Source organism: Uranotaenia lowii, chromosome 1 (genome assembly GCF_029784155.1).
Source record: "Uranotaenia lowii strain MFRU-FL chromosome 1, ASM2978415v1, whole genome shotgun sequence".
Classification (NCBI taxonomy): domain Eukaryota; kingdom Metazoa; phylum Arthropoda; class Insecta; order Diptera; family Culicidae; genus Uranotaenia; species Uranotaenia lowii.
Genome location: NC_073691.1, coordinates 75,829,727 through 75,850,357, shown reverse-complemented (window position 1 = coordinate 75,850,357; position 20,631 = coordinate 75,829,727). Strand labels below are relative to the sequence as shown.

General features: G+C 39.2%; 1 protein-coding gene and 1 pseudogene across 1 annotated transcript in view; one reads left to right on the top strand and one right to left on the bottom strand.

Moving 5' to 3' along the window:
• Nucleotides 1-20,631, bottom strand: part of LOC129746008 (uncharacterized) — a 269,649-nt gene that overhangs the window by 210,747 nt on the left and 38,271 nt on the right. The gene's annotated exons all lie outside the window — the stretch shown is intronic.
• Nucleotides 366-12,236, top strand: LOC129761038 (vesicular integral-membrane protein VIP36-like; annotated as a pseudogene).

Genomic DNA, 20,631 nt, shown 5'->3' with positions numbered 1-20,631 from the left:
AAACTGAGACAAGAAAAAAACCGAATTAGAACTTTGGCAACGATTTTTAGCATGAAAACACGGACTAGAATTGGAACTTGGAATTTCCTTACCCTTGCCCAGTCAGGTAAGCTGGCTCAACTTGCTAGAGAAGCTAGCCGCCTCAAGCTAGAGATATGAGTACTGAGCGAAGTCCATTGCCCTAACACTGGAGAACACGAGACACAGTCCGGGCATGTCCTGGTTTACTGAAACATACGAGGAGAACACGCTACTCGGGAACGAGGAGTTGGTTTTCTGTTAAGCCATTAGGTTCATTAGATGGGAACCGATAAACGAAAGAATAATCGTAGCCAGATTTAGAACAAGGGGTTAGAAACCTTACAATGGTCCAGTGTTATGCGCAAACTGACGATACTGATTTGCAGGAGAAAAAGCAGTTCTACAGTCAAGTGAACAGCGAGGTTGAAAAATCCCGAAGGGTGAGATTCAAATCCACTTAGGTGACTTCAGCGCAAAAGTTGCCTTCGACAATCAGGACCTTGAGCGCATCATGGTACGCCATGGTCTAGGACATATGAGCTAAAACGAAGAGCTGTTTGTGGAATATTGTAACCGCAACAACATGGTGATCAGTGGATCGCTCTTCCTCCATGGACCAGCACATAAGTCACTTGGGTATCCCGAGATGGCCGAACAGAAAACCAAATTGACCACATCTGCATCAGCCAAAAATGGAGAAGGAGCCTACTTGATGTCCGCAACAAACGAAGCGCAGACATTGCATCTGACCATCACCACGTCCTTGGCGAGATACGACTGAGAGTTGCGCGTGTCCAACGGCGCGAGGAGAAAGTCGGGTGTCGATACGACGTCCGCCGGTTGGAGAATCCAGAGGTGAAAAGGGCATACGTTGAACAGCTAGAATACCGAGCCTCGGAATTGCCGACAGACGGTATAGTCGAAGAACAGTGGTGTGGAATCAAGAATGTCTTTATCACGACGAGCCATGGTACTCTCGGTAGTTTGTGGAAGAAGAAGTGAATGGATGTCGGATGAAACTTGGAGGATGGTCGATGATCGGAGAAAGGCGAAAGTCGGAATTGAGCAGGCATATACCTACTGGGTCAGCCAAAGCAGCCGCCCGCTTACGTTATGCGGAGCTGGAAAAGGCAGTTAAACGAGCTTGTAGACGAGATAAGAGAGCCTGGACAAACTCACTAGCCGAAGAGGGAGAAAAAGCCGCCGCCAATGGAGATATCCGATTACTTTATGACATTTCTCGCCGCCTCAGTGATGCAAGGACTAATGCAAGAATGCCGCTGAAAGACCGAGCAGGTCAGTTATTGACCAATCGAACAGATCAGCTCAAGCGATGGACTGAGCACTTCGAACAACTCTTCCGAGTCACGAATAGCGATGGCCAACAGAACCCGCAGCTCGAAGCGCCAACAGTAAGCCGCATAAATGGCGTCAACTCGGAAGCGCCCTCGCTGGCTGAAATAGAAGCGGCAATCAAAAACATGAAATCCAACAAAGCACCTGGAGTCGATTGCATCCCTGCTGAAATGCTGAAAACCGACCCTGCACTGTCAACACAAATGTTGCACCGTCTTTTCGCTGACATCTGGGATACTGCAACATTTTCGGCCGACTGGATGCAAAGTATCCTCGAAAAGGTCCCGAAGAAAGGCGACCTGACAGAGTGCGGTAACTGGCGAGGCATAACGTTGATCTGTACAACCATCAGAGTACTCTGCAAAGTGATCCTGAGCAGGATCCAGGAGAAAATCAACGCTACACTCCGACCGCAACAAGCTGGATTCCGATCCGGATGATCATGTGTGGACCACATCACAACGCTACGAATCATACTGGATCAATTCAACGAATTCCAGAACTCTCTTCTGCTGGTGTTCGTTGATTTCGAAAAAGCATTCGACCAACTTAATTATTAAAACATCTGGCCGGCACAGGGCGAAGAGGAGTACCAGAGAAACTAATCCATCTCATCGAAGCACAATACGAGGCATTTTCGTGCAAGGTCTTGCACGACGGTGTCTTGTCCGAACCAATCCCGGTAACTGCTGGAGTGAGACAGGGATGTATCTTATCACCGCTACTTTTTCTCATCGTAATGGATGAGATTCTGACTGGATCGATCGACTGTGCACCGAACCGAAGATTGCCGTGGAATCCTTCAACAATGGAGTAACTGAACGACCTTGACCTGGCTGACGATATTGTTTTGCTCGCCCAAACACAACCGGATATGCAGAGCAAACTCGATGACCTCACCGAAAGTTTCAAGGCAGTAGTTCTCAAAATCAATGTCGGAAAGACCTAGTCGATGGAGATCAACACAGGAAATCCCCCAGTTTCATGGTAGCTGGGCAACAAGTTGAGAAAGTGGAGTGCTTCCAGTATCTTGGTAGCCAGATTACGTGGTACCAAGAACGACATCGAAACCCGGATCACAAAAACCCGATTTGCGTTTGCGAGTCTCCGAAACATCTGGCGCTCACGCCAGATCTCTCTACGTACCAAAATCCGAATCTTCAACTCAAACGTCAAATCCGTATTGCCGTACGGGTGCGAAACTTGGTGCACATATGCGGTAACGACGCGAAAACTGCAAATATTTGTAAACTACTGCCTGCGGAATATCATCCGCGCTTGGTGGCCTGGCAACTGGATCTCAAACGTGGAACTACATCGCCGGTGCCATCAAAAGGTGCTAGAAAACGAGATTTGGGAACGTAAGAGGAGATGTATTGGGCCCACGCTGTGAAGAGATGAAAACGAGATGTGCAAAGAGGCGCTTGACTGGAATCCAGATGGGCATCGAAAAAGAGGCAGACTCAGAAGCTCGTGGCGGCGTAGTCTAGCCGCTGAAATCCGCACAGTGAAGACGCTGGCTCCGGATCGCCAGCAGTTGATATCTTTTATCTAAGACCTATGTGTCGGCTTTCAGGTAAGTAAGCCGAGAAATCCTGTTTATTTTTGAGTTGATCTGTTGAGTTATATCCGGTCAATTCGTAACATAGAATAGAAAATCCAACAAATAACACATCATTCACCATGCAGAATATGTTTTTTTTTTCAATTGGCCAAAATATTGAACTTCCGTAAATGCTTCCAATGAGAAATGCAAATTTTTTTTTTGAAAGTTAAACGACGAAGAATTAAAACCAAAACTCAAGATCAAACAATGCACAATTTAGTGCACAAACATAAAAAAGAGCTTAAAAGTATCGCGATTCCATAAAATTTGAATTAAGTCGACAATAAAGATGAAAATTGTCAGTTACGAACACCAGGAAGTCGATCCACATCTCACGAAACGAAGGAAAAAAAAGAATCAGATTCAAAGACCGTGATAAGATGCCAATTTTCCGAAGGGCGAAGTGCGAAACCTTACTCAACACGCAGCAGTAGAAGTAAAAACCTTTCGAAAATTGGCAGTTGAGTGAGATGTTGGCGTGTCGTCGTCGTCGCTAGTTTTATCGCTCGAACTTTGACTTCTGAAGCTCAGCGTCTTCTCAACGCTGCCTGCCTGGTTGCCCCAATTTTTATCTTCATCTTTGGGGGGAAATCGGTGTTATTGTTGATGGTGAGATTTTTCCGATTCAAAACATCACCTTCGTTGAAGTCTCTCATTTTTTGTCTACCTTTGATGAAACATTTCAATCTTGATTTGGTTTGCAACGGAAAGTTTGCGTGATTTCGGGATAGGTTTTTTATTCGTCCGAGTTTGAGAGCGCCAAATTAGATTAGGCCACCATTTCGGGCTTAGTGAAATTTCGGGGCTCTAACGGCGGCGGCGTGATTTCGTGATAGGATTGTTCGGGTAAATGCTACTTTTGGCACTTTCTTGCTCGAGTTCGAGGCGTTTGTCTCAATCCCTCAATTTATCTGTTCCCATCACGAGGCTTTTGAATTCTACACTGAGATATTGCCGGAGATATTTGTTGCAAAATCAAAGCTGAAGTACTTTTTTAATGGGCAATTTCCTCTTTTCATTAGACCTTTAGGCGAATAAGGCTGTCTTTCGATGACCAAGAATAATTGTCTAACATTTTTTTACATATGTAATGGTTTATTTTAGTTTGCCATCATAGTTTAGAATTTAAAATTTTGAATTCCGATTTAAACGGAAAACGAAAAAAACACAAAAAAATAATTCAAATTGCATTGAGCGATGACAATCCAATGTTTTTTGCTCTCGGAAGGGATTTTTTCTTGAGAGCTGGTTTTAAAAAAAAATCTTCAAATTACTTTTCCTCAGCAGCAGACAACTCATTGAGGCAAACAGAGGGAAGAAAAATTAAGCAAAACCATGTAACTAGGTATCTAATCCATTTGCAGCTAATTACGCTGATCTATGTGTTTTCTATTTTTCTTCTCTTTTTTTGTGTGTGTGCAGAAAGTTGATCATCAGTCGATTGAATGCAGTGGGAAGTCGGAAGAAAATCCAACAAAGAAAATATCTGAAGCGCAAAAAGTTACCTATCCATATTAAATATGAGTAGGTAAAGGCGCTCGATGGCTGTCGATGAAGGGCTTGAAGCTTTCTTCCGAAGTTCAAGTTCAAGAACGTTATTGCAGCTGTTTTTTAGGTACTGAAGTGCATTCTAAATGGACGGCTTCAACCAAGCATGGCAAATTTATGCATCGAAGGGTTCTGCTTTTCGAGTATATTGGCTTGTTTTGAAGACGGCATGTGATTTGATTCAAATTTTGAATCAACTTCAAAAGATTTTCAGAAATACCTTACAGCAGGGTGAGAAACTACTTGGAACAATATTGAAGCATGCCTTAATGCAAATAAGCCTCTCTTGATAAAAGCATGCTTCTCAGTGTTGTTGACTTCTGTTGGTGGCTTATCTATTATCTGTTGAACTATGTAGAATAGACTGAGTCGATTTTGGTCATTTTTGAATCTCTCAAACCCTGGGGTCTTAAAAGCTTCGTTTTGGTCCAAAACTCATCCATGATTTTTGGCAGAATTTTTAAGTAACGTTTACATGAGTAAATTTGAACTTTTAGGTTTGTATGGGAAAATTGAATATTGTGTACTGAAAAATCAACATCATTTTTGTTTCTTTTGTGGAACCGAGCCTGCTAATGGTTTTTTTGACAATTTATAAATTTCTAACAGGAAATTTTCCACTGAACAACTTTGTCGAATATCATAACTTCGAATCTTTTTAGACAAAAAAGTTATTAGCTTTTTAACAGGGGTATGTCTTATGGCATTGATAAACAAGAAATTCCATTGACACCACTGCTGGGTGCCTAGCGAAGTATTGCAAGACCACTTTTCATGCCATACTTAGTGGAGCATAAGCAGTGGTGTCAATTGAATTCATGGTTTATCAAACCAAAAAGAGATACACCTGTTAAACAGCTAATAACTTTTTTGTCTAGAAAGATACGAAGTTATGATATTCGACAAAGTTGTTCAGCGGTTCGCTCAGTCTAATGTAGAAGCTTACTGTTAGTGGAACTCATATCATAAGTTTATCTGCCTTTTTCGATTTGGTTTCGTTGAATTGTAGAATTATGACAAATGCGAAAATTGGTACCTGAAAAGAGAAGAAAAAACATAAAATAAGTACAACGTTAACAATATTCAGCAAAGACAATGCAGAGAAAGATGTTCAACTCGTTCTTAATATCAAACAAACAAACTCTACCTAAGCTCAAATATGAAAATTTTCCAATTTTCATAAGTATGAACTGGAAAATTATTCCTGCGTTTTGAATCAGAAGTATAATTTTTGAAAAACGAGGAAGTAGGCGTTGAGCCGTGGCAAACGCACGCGTTTTTTTGCTCGTGATAGTTTACAAAAAAAGGGCTTACTGGTGATGAACATGAAAATTTTCCAAGAATATATCTGAAACACGGTCAAAAAAGGCTAGAATTCAGTACGATCATAAGTAACAGTTGGTGTTCAGGAATCGCCCCTGATGGCAGGATCGATAGCATCAGATATTTCTCGATGAATTATAAAAACGCACTCATTCAAAACATTACAAAATTAAGTGGACTGTATTCTTTACAACTTATTTCTAAATTACAAACACAAACTTGTCCCTTCTGGACTTCTGACTCTGGCCACTCGGGCCTCTGACTTAGGCCCCAAAGGCCGCGAACTTATTACCGTGGTCCGTCTTCGCTGGTGGTTGGTCGGGAAAAGAGATCGAGCCTTAGGTCGATTTTGGCTGGACCCTTCGGAAAAAGCTCTTCGTTGCCGAGGAAAAGCCGATGATTTTGGCGCGCATCACACCGTTAATGCGCGCAGCATCGCCATATTGCTACTGGGCCATTTTCTTCGTTAGGGTGGTTCAGGGTGACTCGTTCGTTCCAGAACAGTTGGAGAGAAAAAAAAAATGCGCTGGTATGATGTTTAACCTTTCTTTGCGGTTAGGGCAAATAGAATAATAGCCAATATACCTCACTCCCCAAAAAAATAACAGGTACAAGCGCGCCTACATGTGGAGAAAGTTCTAACCAACCGTTGAAAAAACAAACGAAAATAACCAAAGTTGACACTGACATAAATTTATCAAAGCAAAAATAAATATAGGTATTAGAGTTATCAAAAAATGCGTTGTTTTTTAATAATTTCTCGGGTTTGTGAAAAGCTCATGTTAAACAATATTGTTTCCGGATAAGAGCACTGGTAACCCAACAAACATTTTGGCTGATTAAAAATGCTAACTCGCCCAACAAAAGCAAAGGTGAAGAAGCATGATTGCTGTATCAGCTTGCCGGCTGAATAAAGATAATCTGAAGTGCTGTTTCAGCGTGTAAACAAATTTTAGTGCAGCTTATGGGAGAAGTTGACTAGTAGTTTACGTAGGGGAAAGTCGGATAAGACGGACACTCTAAGGTAGAATCGCAATAGAAAACCAGATATTGCTATTTTCATCGCAGTTTTAGGGCAGATGGGCAGTTTAGGTTGTTTACTATCGCATTAACCACTGGAATTAGTAAATTTACTTCATCAAGGATCAAACCGATGACCTTTGACCGAAACTCGCTGATTTTCCTCCATATGGTTAAAAAGAAGCCTAATAAACTTTCTTCCTTTGAAAACGGTTGACATTTTCGAAAATTTTGCGAGTTATTTTATGAGGAGAAAAAATTACATCAAATAATGGATCCTCAAAGTTTTTGTTTGTTTTATTTACTATTATGGGACCTTGCTTGCTATAAATAAACAAAGGGTCTCGAAAGTGTTGATACACTCAGGCGAACATATTCCCTTCATTAGATTAGTGCCAAACATTGTAATTCTCGAAATATTGAAAGTGTCCGTTTTACCCGCTGTGTCCGTCTTACCCGACTTTCCCCTATCACTTTTTTAGCATTTATTCAACCATTTCTGCTACCTTTGACATTTGACAGACTGATATGAGCTGTGGTAAAGCTGCAGTGCATGATGGCGGATATTTTTACCTGAAGTAATTTTAGTTTTTCTCATAGACAGCCTTTTTCCATAATTCCTTGCTGCCTTACACAATAAAAGGTAAAAAGGTTTATTGGGAGGATTTCACGTTCGATTCGGAAAGATGAAAAAATACCATTCCTACATTAAAAATTTCTTTTCTGCAGAGTGGAATGGTTGGTTGTGCATACTGCGACGTGCGACCACTAAGCTGGAGGATTAAAGTTCGGGACAGGTTAAAAACATAAAAAAACAACAAGTGGATGCCAAACATCGAGTAGACATCGCACATTTTATTATTGTTTTTTTTTCAGTCGCTCGGTCTATTGACGTTTAGTGATATTTTGGCTTGATTATTTCTCCAAATCCAGATGATAAAAAGCTGATACAGTGAGCTTAATAAGAATAGTACCACTATGTGTTTTGCTTGTTAAAATATGAATGATTGAAAATCACGTAAATTTTCTGCTACAGTTTGTTTGTACAGATAAATCAAACATAAGTTTACTTTTTTTGGACGTAGCAATTGGCCTTGAGGACCAAAAATGTGAAAAAGGGGTGTGAAACAAGAATAGTACCACTTGAGTTTTTCAAAAACAACAAGATCATTTTGAAAAATTGACTGTGTAAAAGTGAATAAAAATGCTTCTACTAATTATTTGAATAGATAACTGCATTTTAAGGAGTTTTTTTTTTCAGAATTCCAAAGGTTTTCAAAGGTATTAAAAGGGGGTTTTAAGAGATGCTCCTCTAGCGTTAAGGAATTTGATATTTGAGCTATAATACTTTATCAAACTGCTTGATTTACGTCATTTACATTCATAAGTATTATGTTAAATGATGAAACATCGATTTGAGCGTGACCGTGAATCCAAAAAGCAGGTTGGAATTCAAAAATACTAATGTTTTTTAGTAGTCGAACACTATTTCTCTAGTTTTAAGTCATAGATGGCAGCACTATCTTGCCATTTAACCAAATTCATGCCCATTTTCGAATATCCGGGATAAATTAGGGAGTGCTGGATGATTTTTGTCAAGTTATAAATACATGTACCGTGTGAACGCTTTAGAAATTCTAAGATCACAAAATCCAAAAAAAAATTAGAATTATATCAAGGTCCTGAAAAATGAATTTTTTGAACCGATTATCAGAATAAAGTTATACTTTGCGATGGAGCTTGATAGACCAGACGGCTAGCAGTATCACTGTATGCATCAGTATGCAATTGAATCTGAGTTGAGATGAATAGGAATTTTAGCGGTTGGACATTCTTGTGCTGATGATTCTTTTGCAAATCTGTAAAAGCTTTCTGCAGCGTGAACTTCCACAAAACTGTGATGGGAAAATACCTCAGAATGATGAATATGGGCCTAAATAAACCTGGAAAATCAAAATTGAGACTAAATTTAGTAATAACTGCAAGATAGTGCTGCCATCTACGACTTGAAACTGGAAAAAGTATGGTTTACTGAACAAAATTAAGTTTTTGATTTCCAACCTATTTTTTTCTGATTCAAAATTAATCCCGAATGTTTGTTTCATCATTTCACGTCATTTAAATGAAGAAAGTAAGTAGTTTGGTAAAGAATTATAGCTCGAATATCAAATTCCTTAACGCTAGAGGAGCATCTCTTAAAACCCCCTTTTAAAACCTTCGAAAACCTTTGGAATTGTGTAAAACTCCTTAAAATGCAGTAACCTATTCAAATAATTCGTAGAAGCATTATTATTCACTTTTACACAGTAAATTTTTAAAAATAATCATGTTTTTGTTGAAAAACTCAAGTGGTGCTATTCTTATTTCGCACCCCTTTTTTCACATTTTTGGTCCTCAACGCCAATTGTTACGTCCAAAAAAAAGTAAACTTATGCTTGATTTATCCGTTAAGCAATTCAGAACAAACTGTGGAAGAAAATTTTCGTGATTTTCAATCATTCATATTTTAACAAGCAAAACACATAGTGGTGCTATTCTTATTTCGCTCACTGTAGTCAGAATATTTTTTCGTAAAAACACAGAATTTTTTTTCCGCAACCTTGATCCGTTTGCGACTACGAGATTTACAATAAAAGAGAAAGAAAAGAATCATTTTTTCCATCACATGATGAGACAAAACAAACGAAAAAGGTTATTCTTTGTTGGAAATGTTCCAATTATGATTTTGAGAAGAGTACATTTTTGGCACAGAAATTTACAAACAAAACAACATAGGTACAAGTTGCTGGAAAAAGCTGTCAAACTCAAACTCACGCGTAGTCACTGTTGTTTTCATCACGATCACTTTTGTGTCTTACCATCTCCCGTATCATTCTGCAACCATGCATGGAAGAGGATGATGCTCTTATCTGATACATGTGTTTGTGTACGATGCAACAGAGTGGTTCACTTTCGTTACAAAAAAAATTGTCGGAAATGCTATCATAAAACACGTACAAATTGCAGCGAGAATCCTGGATTGGCAGACGTTCTGAATGAAATTCGTCGTCTTTCCGTTGGTCAACAAGAAACTTAGCAGCAAGTGGCATCGATATTTAACATCACTAAACAAATTAAAGCATCGCAACAGTTCATATCGGATCGATTTGAACATTTAAAGCTGAACTAAACTTGATGAAGGTGGACGAAAAGCAAATATGGACCAGAGTAAAATGAAGTTGTTGAGGGTGGATCAAATAACCTAAATACGATAAGCTGTGTCGATCAACTCTCAATGAAAATGCGGTTATTTTGGGAATGCCAAGGGTTCAAAACGAGAATTTAAAAGCAACTATTTTCAAATTGTTTGAAGTTCATGGGTGTCAAATGGGAGATGATTCTATATATTATGCCGAACGTCGCGGAAGAGATTTGCTGCAAGAAGCAAAGGATTTTCAAACTAAAATGAATATGGTCTCTTTCTCTTGTCAACGTGTATGCATGTTGTTGAACACGCGATTTACATGCCCCCAAGTTATCCCTCGAGCTCTTTTTTCTCAACTTGAATGATGATGTGAATATTCCTGTTAATAATTTATTATTATAATTTTCATTTATCCGATCGTCAGGTTTCTTACGGTTCAATTAGTAGAAAATACGAGTTCCAACTTTTGATTAGAGAATCAGTACATTTCAGAAAAGTAAAACCTAATTTGAACGTTTCCGATACGCAGAAAGAAAGGCACCCGAACCGAAATAATAGCTTAGCGTAAAATGGCATCGATTGACAGTCGAAGGACGTTGATAAGCTAACATGAAATCGTAATAGAAATGATAATCCAAATCGATTAGTAACACATTTTCTATAACCATCGTAAACACGTGAGTGCTTTTCTATCATTCATTTACGACAAGCTTTGCCCAAAAAAAGTTGAATCGGATAGCATTTTAGTCAATTCGTAAATATGTCTAGAAAAAGTTGAGAATATGCTAATTCGACATTTACGATTTGAGTGAACTGATTTACGATAAATGGGCGGTCCTTCAATTGACACTCTATTCAGTTTCTTCCGTCGACCGATTCGTAAAAAGAAAATCTCACCTATAGAGCTATAGCGTGGATCACATCAACTGATGAGTTGGCGTCGTGGTAGGATAGACAGCGAACTCGGAGGAATGGAGTTCAAATCTCGCTCGAGGATTTTTTTTTTCGTTTATTTTGCTTTTTGTAGGAAAATCGAATCGTTGGAATCTTGTCCTTGTAGATATATCGCCTCCACTTTTGTAGCTATATGCTATTTTGGTAAATTTAATACAATCTTTTCATCTGGTATATTTGTTTGAATAATTCTGTTGTTCCTGCGTTATACCTTCATAAATGTTTGCTGGGTGTTGGGAAACAAGGTTAGCCTGGCGATCTGCACCTTGGTCCTGCTGACTTACGGTGTCCGTGACTTTCTTCACCAGTACGAAGCTAACGATTATATGAAACGAGAGCACTCGCTTATCAAACCATACCAGGGATCCGGAATGACCATTCCATACTGGGACTTCTTAGGATCGACCTTCGTCACGAACAGCTACGTTCGCCTCACTTCGGATCTGCAATCGAAGAGTGGAGCCGTCTGGAACCACATGGCATGTACCTCCATCAACTGGGAACTTCACGTGACGTTCAAGGTGCACGGCAAGGGCAAGGATCTGTACGGTGATGGGTTTGCCATCTGGTACGCCAAGGAACGGCTGCTTACGGGTCCTGTATTCGGCAGCAAAGATTACTTCCAAGGATTGGCCATCATCCTGGATACCTACAACTATCACAACGGGCCACATAATCATCAGCTCGTACTCGTACATAAGTGCTATGGTCAATAACGGAAGCCTGTCGTACGATCACGATCGTGATGGAACCCACACTCAGCTGGCAGGTTGCGAGGCCAAATTCAGGAACGTCGACTACGACACGATGATTTCGATACGTTACGAAAATGACGTTCTTACGGTTTCAACTGATCTAGAAAACAAAAACTTCCTTAAGCAGTGCTTCCAAGTCACCGGAATCAAACTGCCAACGGGATATCACTTTGGCGTTTCGGCCAACACCTGTGATCTGTCGGACAATCACGACCTGCTTGCGATCAAGTTTTATGAACTGGAAGCTCCGTCTTTGTTGTCGGAAGATCGCAGCCAAATCGTACCGTCTGCGGCCACCTTCGAGGCACCCCGGGAACATCGGAAAGATCCGAAAACGTCCGGCATGTCGAACGTGAAAATCTTCTTCCTGATCCCGCTGGCCATGCTAATAGTGGTGGTGCTGGTCGTGATTGGAATCATGTTCTACCAAAAGCATGAGGAAAATTCCCGCAAAAGGTTCTACTGAAAGTTTCGCGACGATACTAGCTACCATACTCGATTCAATGGAAACAGTGTTACATTAGGATCAAATTTTCGACAACGGAGATTATCATGAGCTAGCAAATTTTTGTACCCTTTCATTTCCCACAAATGGTGTCGAAGTTTGGCTGAAATTTATGACAGATATATGACAGCGGGTTAATACGTTCGAAAATAGGGGCAAAACGATTTCAAACAAAGAACAATTTTCGCGAATCTGGAAACCTTTTTGGTGTTGTTTTCGTTCTATAAAAACCGTGGTGATGGTACGGAAGTGTTTCAGACTGGAAATAATAGCTTGTAAGAATTTCTAGTCTTTGTGTGCGCGGAAGGGGAATAATCTCTTGCCAGTTTATTCCATGTCATCAATCAAGTTAAGATGGAAATGTTCTTCATGGTTTTCGTGTAGGATGGATAAATTATTTCACTTAAATGCAAGACCGGTAAAAGTGATTTGGCGGTTAAAGGTCACATTTTGGAAACGGGAAATTCAATGACGCGTTAACAAGAGACGATATATAACCCAAGCAACAATTTTAGTTTTTTAAGAACCTACAGGAATGCTATGAAACTTCGTTATAAACCAACACCAAGTTTCATAAACTCCTTAAAAACATTTATAAAACGCTTATAAGCGTAAAAAGGCCCACCTACAGGAGGTTGTGAAGAGCAAAATAAAAATCACTTATAAACCCCCTCGAGTTTTAAAAAGGCTTCATTAAGAGTTATACTAGATAACATTCGTCATGAACAATTTTCGGATCATTCCTATTCCATCTCATTGTCTTAAAAAGTATTTTATCAAAACACAAATATTCTAAAGAAAATGATGAAGGTTCTTGCTGTCAGAATTTATTTAGAGTTGATCGGAATCAGACTTTTATTGTAATATTAATGTTATGCCTTAAAAGATATGAAAACTCAATGCGCTTGAAAAAAATTCGAGCAGTTTTCATCAAAACTAGCAAAACAAGAGTGCGCTTTAATTTGAACCTATTAAATGATTTTTTTTCCAAAATTTCTTCACTTATATCTGGTTAAAACATATTTCAAATTTTAATTTTTCCACTTAAAATGGCGATTCATTTAAAATATTATTGTTTTATTAAAAGCATTTATAAATCAAGATTCCCTTGAAAAAAGTATTTCAAAGAACAATTGTACTTAATAAAATCCTTTTTGCTTTTTATATAACCAATCAATCTGTTCACGGATTTTCTTAGAACGAAATATTCGGACATAATAAAAAAGATTTTTTCTGATTCTTTTAACAAGTATATCTATATTTATTAAATCTTCACACAATACGTTGATAAGATAATTTCTTGCCCGAAAACAGCACTTGAAGGATCGGAAACAAATCCGTTTCATGTTACCAGAAGAAGCGTTTTAAAACAGGAAGCGCTGCCCGGCGGGGCTGCAAACAACAGGACACATCACCGTTTGTTTCGCACTGATCCGTTCACCACGAACTTATCCACCAAAATTGTTCAGAATGTTGACTTCAGGTACTTTGAGTAGGGTGATTCTGTAACATTTTGTGCCACCAAGACTCGGAATAACCTGTCAGCTGAATAAAAAAACTTAAGAAATTTCTACTGCCTCTACTGCCTTGATGATAAATTACGGAGCTGGAAATAAATAAAGTGTTGGTTTGCGCTGAGCTTTTCCGTTCTGTATAAAAATCATCATCAAACTTACCCATATTTTTATCTCCGGTAGCCTACAGCAGGATAATTTCTAAAGATTTCGTACATTTTGAAGAAAAGCGATTCACATCGAAGCGAAAACAACCAACTTCAAAATGTTCAAGCAGTTTGTTTACATTTTGTTCCTTCTGTCTCTATTTGGTCTTCTTAAAGTCAATGCCAAGAGTAAATTGCTGAAATTAAAACTTTAGAGTTTTTTCTCAGGCTTTTTGTTCTTAAAAGGGGTATGTAAAGGTTTTTCGACTAAAAATTTGTATTTTGACGAGTCAAATAGGATTTCTCAAAGTACTAATTTGTTTACATTCTGTTCCTCATGCCTTTATTTTGTCTTCATGAAGTCATTACCAAGAGAATACTGGGATCATTAAAACTTTTGGGTTTTGTCATACGCTTTTTGTATTTTGACGAGTCGAATTGGGTTTCTTAAAAGTTCAAATATATGGTTTTATTAAGAAGTATTGAAATTGCTTTATAAGACTCTGGAAAACTCTTATGAAAAATCTCAAATAAATTAAATAAGGAGTTTTATAAAAAGTTTTATAAAGGTTTTGTAGCTATCTGGAAGGACAGTTATAAAGCGTTCTTATTGAAATACAGTCTGAGGCATTAAATACTATACTAATATTTTATAAAACACTTTCGCTTGCATACAAAACCTTTTGGAATTAAAATTGTTACTTGGGTAATGAACGATATTTTATACAAAGGAATAAAAAAAACTACACAGAGCTGTTTTGACATACTGAAATACACGATCCAGCAGTAACAACAGCAGTATTTAACTAACACTTCAGCACAATAGAACCCCAGCTAACCTCCACAATTACTAGTCAACGTAATATAAACCAACTCCACACCATGATATCAAACACCTCAATTTATATGAACCCTGGCTATGAAAATGAGGTTATTTTGAAGATAAAGGATCTGGATACAACTAAGAGTCCGGGACCAAATGGAGTTACGAAAAACTTTTTTCAAAGACACCACCGGATTCTCAGCCATCATAAGGGATGTGTTTAACCCTTCATTTCATGATTTTTTTATTTTTTCCCGAAAAAATTCACAATAGTGCGCAATGATGAACGTGAAAGTTGAGCATTTAGCTGGGAGTAGTTATGTATGTTGGTTATCCACCATGGGTGCACAGATTCACCGCAGTTTCTGCCTAAGTATGTGCTCACATGCTTTATTGGAGCGACCCCATGGCTTCGTATCAACTGTTATGGTGTGAAGTATTGTGTTGATGTAGGTATATTTTGGAAGAACGAGTTAATCAGGTTACTTAGAGGTATTCCGACATCCGTGTGTATACCTGGCCAGCTGGCAGCTGTCGGCCACTTATGGTATTCGAACCCAAAAGTTTTCTCGCCGATACCGGGAATCGAACCCAGCCTGGTACATCGAAACCAAACTCGCACCAGCTTATCCACTTGACCACTTGAGCTATCGAGACTTAAGATTGCTACCCCGCTTACCTTAAGACGGCAAAGGTTATACCAATTTATAAGGAAGGTAGCAAATCAGAGGTAAACAATTACAGACCAATATAGGTGTTATCTGTCATAAGCAAAGTTATTGAGCAAGTGTTAGCATCTAGATTGTTGAACTTCCTAAATCAACATCACATTTTGTACAATCGTCAATACGACTTACGAAGTGAATCCAGCACGCTCACCGCTGCCTGCGAACCTATTGACGAGATGAAAAACGCAAAGGATGTGAAAAAATGCGTAGGAATACGAAGATCTCAAGAAAGCGTTCGATTCAATTGATCATACGATTTTATAAGACAAACTGAATGTGTACGGGGGGCAGCAAATAAGGTTCTGAAAAGCTATCTAATCGATTGCAATCCATATATGATAGCCAACAACTTCACCAGTCGACTATGCCCATTAAAAGTTGGTGTTCCACAAGGCAGCAACTTAGGTCCACTGTGGTTCTCGATTTACATCAATGACCTACCAAAAATTGAAAATTGTTGGAAATTTTGCATTTTTGCTGACGACACTTCAATTCTGCATGTTGGTAATAATGCAGAACAAATAATCCGTAAAATGAGAATTGATCTGAAGACATTGGCAGAATATTTTCCAAAACAAAATACACCCTATTTTGAGCACCGCGCCCGAATATAACTCAGATGATCCCGAATCTTGTCGTTTATTCAACCACTACATTCTCCTCCTTTAATTTCTGCTACCTTTCGGTCCAATACTTCTTTTTTAAAAGAAGCTGAGGGCAATTTAGTGAATACAGCTGTTTCGAAATTAACAAATTTGATTATTTTTGAGCCACTTTTTATGGAATTTCTGCTGGCAAAATCAGACAATAACGAAGTAAAACCATCATACGATTGAACTTGAAGTATAATCGGTTAGTATAGATCGTAGGTTGCGAAGGGTATGTATATACAAAATTATTCTTTTAAGGCTTTTAAAACAGCGAATACCACAGTTTTCGTTTTGAAAATTTGAGTTTTTTTTTCACAGGAGCGGAATCTTTGTAAATCTTTATATTTTTTAAAAACCAACCAGCAAATACATACTATTGCCACGAGCAGCCATGGTATAGGATTCAAACGCTGGAATTCGTTTGAAATAGGTTTTTTCGTGAATTTTATCGTTCATCAGAAATCATCTGTCACATAGCCTCGGTACCGGCTATACAGCTAAGGAACTCTGTAACAAGAAAGATGTCTTTGAAGTTAGGTTTGAATGACTCATTACTAGGCAACACTTTCAGATTATAGGAGAAAAAAAAATTGGACATTTCAGCGATCTACCCTTAGTTTTTCGCTTATTGAAAATTAATAATAATGGTATGAGATTTGACTTCTGTGATGACCCTTAACCGTAGTTGCCGATCATGTGCTTTATATCAATGCTTGATTTGAACTTTGTAGACATTTTTGACAGTGTTTGCATACTTTTCCACCACTTACACACAGTAGTTCTTTGAAAAATCAACGGTTTTTTCAGCTATCAATTTGAAAATGATGAATTTTGAAGGAAACTGTGCAAAATATTTTTTCTCTTTTTCTGTTGCATCGTATATATCTCAAAAACGCGTGAATTTTAAATTTTGAAAAAATAGGTCAGATAGTACATTTCAAAGGCAGCAAAAGGCTGTCAAAGTTTTGAATGTCCGATAACTTGTAAACAAACTATTGGCAAAACAAAATGTCCCATTTCTAAAAGAACTAAGCTTTATTACAGTTTGATGTTCTCCTGCAAGTCGATGGAAGGACCAATATTGGGCTGTAAAACAGCAGGAAAAGTCGGAAAGGTGCAAATTAAATCAGCTATCCACAACCCTATTTACCTCGTCCAACAAATTTTTGTCTGTCTCTATATTTCTGTAACATCGTTGAATGGTGCCCAAGAATCAAACTGTAGAAAAATGGTTTTGATCCACAAGTTTAAAAAAAATACGGTTTAATCACATCAGTATGCAAATTGTGAATTTATGATTTTGAGATTGTTCAAAGAACATCACCTCTTTGAAATATGTATTACCTATTTGAAACTTTAATAGTTGTAATATCTAGTCAAATATTCAAAGGAAAACTTAAAAAAAATATCAAAATATTATGGGCACAAATTAGATCTGAAATTTTGTAAATCTTAAAAATTTAATCGTGCAAAGCAGCCAAAGATGCAGCTTACATTGTAATTTTTATTTCGGCCAATAAATGTTGAACAAGAATTGAGATGCTCTGAAACGATCTTCTCTACCATCTATCTCCGGTCGGGGGCAAACCAAAGTTGCACGATTGATTGACCAAAAGGTCAAACCAATCGTTTAACATCGCTCAAATTTGGACACAAAATGAAGAGCAAAATAAAAATCACAACAATGTGGGTCTTTTGCCAAAAACGTTAGTCTGTTTTCGGTCAAAACAAACGCTAGAGTGATTCAGCTTGAAAAAGGTTTAGTTTTCCCTCATAGGGATTTTGTTTTAAATTATGAACTTTTTGCGATATTCAGGTTCGTACTAAGGAATTTGAAAACAGTAATATTTGTCTGTGAAAACAATTGCAGTAAGAAAATGAACTTTCGGAACAAACATTTAAGGATCTATCAAACAGAAAGTTACGAAGAACACATCAATAAAAGTTTGGATAGGAATTGTTATCTTGAATTTTTTTCGTTCAAAAATGAACCGGCTTAATTTCGCGTCAAGAATCTTCCGGGATTGGACACCCATCACTCGAAACCATAAAGATCGCCAATGGTCACGGACAACCTTGGAAAAGGAAAGTGATCCATCAGCTTCGGTCGCAGAATGACGGAGTAGGAGGTGTGTTCGATTCATCTCGCTCGAGTTCAACCGAGAAACTACGACGTACGACGTTTCCCCAAAAATTCCCACCAACCCCGTACTGATCCGAAAAAATAACATGCATTGACGCTATCACGACGCGACTGCCCAATTTCGTGCTTCTGGGCTGCCAATAGGAAGGTTGTCGAAAAGCTTTTGGGACTCCTACTTGGAAAGTTGCGCGCACCGTGACTAAAGTTGGGAGCCAGCCTCACAAAAGTATAGCTAAATACGTGAGGAAGATCTTCAGATAAGTCGTTTGATGGGTCGGCTTAACATTTACTCACATATACGGTTTTGGCGCTCACGCCGCGGCGAACGTACGTTACGTGTACTTGCTTAAGTGTTCATATGAACATAGGTACATAAAACTGGTAGGAAGTCTCTTTCCACTAAGCTCTGGCGTTGTTGGTTTATTTCATGGGAAGAATCTTGAAAATTGTTTCCTCTTTATCGCATTTCTTCCTGTCTGCCTTCATTTTAGCTGCGCAGCTGTCGAAAGTTTTTGCGCAGATGACGAAAGATGGTTTTTCTTTTCTCCCTAGTTGTGTTTTGCTGTTGCTTTACCATCCATTATGATGCGGTGATTTCAATCTCGGGAGATGATGATATCAATCATTGGAAAGTGCTCACGATAAGCTCGAAATCATGCAAAACTAAAAATCTCTGTTTTTTTTCTTCGATTCGGCACAGTGTGAGCTGGTTAAAGTCTTTCATATCAATGAATGATTAAATTAAAACAAAATTACAAGGCGATATATTATCATATATGTAAAAGATTAGGCACTTTCAGTAGCATATGTTCATATAAATAAATTCGAGCCCTCTTCATCATTTTATGTTTTCCTCTTAAAGGGTGATACGGATAAAATTTGGTCAATACTTGACGTATTTCTTTCAATTTGCATTTAAAAAACTTGAACACCCCTCATTTGTTACCGTTAGTAACAGTTTATAGTTTGCATGTCGGTTTTTGTTTATTCATTCCATGTTAAATGTTTAATTTATTTATTATTTTATAAATGTTAGGCAATTAATTTCAAATTCAAATCAAATAATGGCTAAGTAAACAGGACTAGGTATAACACCACACGACATATAACATCACAATTCGAACATCACAAAGAAGGGGCGAATTACGGTTCAGTGGGAGGCAATGGAAAAAGCAGATGACAGCTCAGAACGAGGAGGTCGAAAGAGTTTCTCTTTCGGGTGGTAACCGCGTAGTGAACACCACGCATGCGCCCGTTGCCGAGTTTCAGGCTGAAGCCAAAGAAGTAGCCATTTCCGACAGTGGGCCAGCAATCTAGCCAAGTGAAACAGCAAAGTGGGATTCGATCTTTCGGTGTCGCGACCTATGACCTGGACGATTCGGAATTCCCGTAACATCTTGGCTCTCCGTGCAAGAAATCATCGGAGAAACAAGTAACAAGCACGTGTTCAGCACGTGACTTCTTGCCCCAGACCCTCGGAAGACACATCGGTAACCACCGGACCACCCCGGAAGAAGACCAGCCACGGGGAGTGCAAGCCTCTTGCCCTCTACTAGCCTGGCAGAGCACCTCAGCCAGGTCATCGCAAAACGATCGCTGGAATCCCCTTGAGTATCCGCTTAGCCACCGCCAAACCGCTACTAAGCCGCTAAGCGACCGCCAAACGTCGTCAAACCGCTAAGCGACCGCCAAACGTCGTCAAGCCGCTAAATAACCGCTGAGACAACGCAAAGCCAACACCAGATCATCGCCAAGCCCCGACTGTCCGCCGTCGATCCGGCGATCCGTCGATCCGTCGAGCCGCCGATCCACCGATCCGCCGATCCGCCGATCCGCCGATCCGCCGATCCGCTGACCCTCCAGTACCGGTGAGCACCCGGTTTCGTCCCCAGAGCGACCGCTATAACCGTTGCCAAGAGAAGCCCTTTCCCGCCGCAGGCCTGCCACGAAGCTGTGAGTAAAACACAATACATATCACACAAAACACGCCACACAGATTTATAAATCACACAATAAAACACAAAATTAAACGAGTGAAACTTGTAACATTACACAATATCACATCCGAGTCCTGGGTTCTGAAAGTAGGCACAAAGCCGACCTTGAGGTCCTCCGTTTGACATCCAGATCGAGCTAGCCAGTGCAAAAGAAGGTGATGTATACCCACCCTCACTGATCCCCAGAGGAACGACCAGGGATCCGAGGGCTTAGACCCCGTCCCCTCTGGACGTGTGGTAATACATTTTGAAGGTGTGTGTGTGTAGAATGTTGCTCCTATTTTGATTTTGGAATTCATTCTTAAGTTGTCAAAATGCCGTCCAAGGAAGGAGAGCAGCGTATCAAAATTTTGCTCGC